The 3,625-nt window shown below is 40.7% G+C and overlaps 1 protein-coding gene across 1 annotated transcript in view; it reads left to right on the top strand.

Annotated features, from left to right (window-relative positions):
• Nucleotides 1-364: 364 nt before the first annotated feature.
• SMPX (small muscle protein, X-linked) overlaps nt 365-3,625 on the top strand; it is a 90,932-nt gene continuing 87,671 nt past the window's right edge. Inside the window, exon 1 of the mRNA XM_019525610.1 lies at nt 365-526. The gene's annotated coding sequence lies outside the window, so the exon portion shown is untranslated. The remainder of the gene's footprint in view (nt 527-3,625) is intronic.

Raw genomic sequence — 3,625 nt, 5'->3', positions numbered from 1 at the left:
TTCAAACGGGGTGCCAAAAAATGAGATAAAGAAAATTAGTGAACAGTGCTTTCAAATATGGCTGAAAATGCATATCTATCTCAGTGTTTCCTGACCTGATGTGGCAGTAGAGAGGTACGCAGCCCCAAACTTGAAGGAAAAGCTTAAGGCAGTATACTGCCTCCTATCATTATGCCTTGCTCTTGTGAAAAACCCAAAACTACACAAAGCAAGAGCAAAAAATGACCCAAAGGTGTTTTTCATCGACACCTATTACTTGACATTTGAGCCCTGTTTAGACGATGGTCTAATGTCTCAGGGAACCAAGTTACAGGGTGTTTCAAACTCTATATTTAGGAAGAACAACTGCAAGCTATGACAAGAATTCTCTTTTACACTTAGCTTCTAAACTGAGTTCCACTCCAGCCCTGAGCTGCACTCAGTACCATACAGGCACAAAGCACTCAAGCTATTTCAGACACATTTAAAGGATCACAGTCAAGATCTCAGCTGGTTGAAGAGGTGTCTTGTTCAGCATCGAAAGGAGGTATATATACCGACTTGACGGTTTGGAACTTTTTTTTATATATAAATAAATAAGCAAGCTAGGCTGAACGTGTCATTTTAAAAAACTTTAAAAACCTTTTTATGAATACCTTAATAACTTGCTGTAAGGTGACTTCAATTATTATAGTGCTGTAATTATTTTAACATTATGCAATATATTAATGTGTTTAGAGCAGACTGTTGTTGCTACTGCTTTATAATCTAGGTGTAGTTTAAACGATTTAAAACACAAAAGCTTCTTTACTACTTACTGATATCAGAAAAAGCAAGCTGCAAATTTGATCAGCATATATTTGGTAGTACAAGTAGTACACTTTTCTTTCTATCCATTGTTACAGTTGGTAATATTTGCAGGACATCAGGGTATGAGGGAGAAGTCTTTTTCACTGTAAACTAGCAGGTGACAGTAATAGATTAAAAGACAACAATGATATGGAAAATTTACATTAGTATTGTATTTGCCTGTAGTATATAATAACTTTGTGCATAACAAACTGTGCATAACAAAGTTCCAACTAGGGGTTTCACCTCCTCCTTTGTACCAGTTAGGTTTCACAGTGGTGTAGTTCCTGTCAAAGTCTTTTATGAGAAAATGCCCTGCAGCCTTCTGTCCAAAACACCCATTGTACTTGCTTCCACAAGTACAGCAGGGGGTAAGAGACCAGCATTCAGTGTTGTTGTTTTTTACTTCTGCTGCATATGTACAGTAGGATTATTAAAGATGGAAATTATGTTAGTATGTCTCATTGCATTTAAAGCAAATTGAATAAGAAGTCAGTCTGGACAGCTGTACATCCTTCTGTACCCCTTTCAGGAATTATTTTTAGCTGAAGGAGAGAAGATAACCTTTTCCAAAAAAAACTCTTTCCAAAACACTGACTGATTCCTTCTTATCAGATATTCCCATTCATGAGTGATTTCACTAGGAAGCAGGGGAGTAAGGGAATTTGTATCGCAGGTCAGCTATTAAATAGCTCCAAACCAAAATAAAAGTGGCATTGCTTTCAAAGTTTGACTCTGCATACAGACCATAAAAGGTAAAAGGTAAGAGGAGGCCAAAAAGTCTCTTGAGAACAGGGGTGTGTGTATGTACACATATGTATATATGAGAGACAGGGATCAAAAGAAATTTAACTGGCAAAGGGGTTTTTAAATCCTGAGTTGATAGTGAATGTGGACTCTAATAGTCAAGTTTGCAAATCTGATCATAATGCCAGAAATAACATCATGTCACTAGCATAGCATTCTGAATATGTCTCAGAAATATATGGCAAAAGAAAAATTCTTTATAAAAATATATTAATGAATTGATGAAAGCTTAAATGTAGCCAGTGATAAGGATTTAGTTGTAACTTAAGCTTTATTTCTATACATGTGATAATCAGTAGTTTTGCTAGAGGTGAATTTGGAGTACGGGGGAAGGGAAGGGAACACTGCCAGAGAAGGTTGTCTATTTTTATTCATCAGTGTGCTGTTGTCCTGATTTCTCTGGCAGTAATGAGGACAGCATGAACTAGTAGGAAAATCACCTCCTCCAAAAGCAATCCTGAACAATTGTATCATACATCTCTCTTTAGGAATCAGTGTCTGATTGCAATCAGTTTCAACACAGACTTTTTCTGAACTTATAACACATTACCAAAATGCAACAGTAAAGCTGTTTGATTTAAAGAAAGACATTTTAAAGCAAAGATTTTATTTAATTCTTTAACCATCTATGTTTAATTATGGCCAAAAACTGGCAGAAATATGTAGCATCGGTTGCAGTGCCTAGATATTAGGGGTGTGTAAAATGGGCCTTATTCATTTCAGATTTGGCCTGAATCGGGGACAGTGATTCAATTTGTTGATTCGGATCACTGTCCCTATTCAATTTGGCCAAATCCAAGTCTGAAGATTCAATGCTGATTCGGAGAGTCAGTGCTTCGGCCACAGAAACAGCTTTAAATATTTTTTCTAAATACCTCGAGGAACCAGGCATGGCTCGTGAACACTGTGATGTGGGGGCAGATGGGGCATCCAACAGGAATGCAAGGGGGTCCCCAGAACGCTTGGTGGCAGACTCAAAAGTGAACCAGAAGCACTTCCAGTCCACTTCCAGGCCCACTGCCAAGCGCGCAGGGACCCTCCACCCCCTGCACACCCCTGGCTTGGCGATTGGCCATGGGGGGACCCTGGGTGCCCCCCCCAGACCCAGGAGGCACCAGTCACTGAGCTGGAAAGTGGGGCAAGGATCTCCCGCACGCTCTGCAGCGGACCTGCAAGTGGACCGGAAGTGCTTCTGGTCCACTTCTGGGTCTGCCACCGAGTACGCTGAGGACCCCTCTGCGCTCCTGTGGGATACTCCATCCACCCCACCATATCAGCATTCATGAGCCTCCTGGTACCTCGAGATATGTAGAAAAAACATTTAAAGCTGTGTCTATGGCTAAATCATTGAGTCTCTCCAAATTGATTTGGATGGTTCCAGTTTGATTCAGAGAGATTAAAGGGTCTCCTGATTCAATTCGGATTTGGAGATTTGGCCACCAAATTGGGCCAAATCTCCACTGAATCGAATCAGTGACTGAAGCTTTGCACAGCCCTGCTAGACATACCAAGTGTGGTAGAAACCTTGACTATAATTTCGTCACAGATGTGCCTTTAAAGCAGACCCACAACATTTAAAAGCACTTTTGGGTTAGTTTCCTTGCTCCTGTATTCATTTTTAATTGTCAATAGAAATGGCTAAATATGTCATAGATTTCATAGACGTTAGGGCTGGAATGGACCTTGAAGATCATCAAGTCCAGCCTCCTGCCCCAGGGGCAGGATGTCAGCTAGGGTCAAAGGATCCCACCAAGATAAGCATCCAAGCATTTCTTGAATTAATCCAGAGTAGCTGCCTGCACCACTTCTGGAGGGAGTCTATTCCAGGTCTTGGGCACTCGGACAGTAAAGAAATTTTTCCTTACGTCCAGCCTAAAATGGTCTCGTAGGAGTTTATGACCGTCGGTCCTTGTTTTTTCTTGGGGTGGTCTGGTGAACAGACGTTCTCCCAGATCCTGATGTACACTCCTTATGTACTTATAAGCAGCCA

Source organism: Gavialis gangeticus, unplaced genomic scaffold (assembly GCF_001723915.1).
Source record: "Gavialis gangeticus isolate Ggan-Ray unplaced genomic scaffold, GavGan_comp1, whole genome shotgun sequence".
Lineage (NCBI taxonomy): Eukaryota > Metazoa > Chordata > Crocodylia > Gavialidae > Gavialis > Gavialis gangeticus.
The sequence above is the reverse complement of the archived record's forward strand: the minus strand, read 5'-3'. Positions and strand labels throughout refer to the sequence as shown.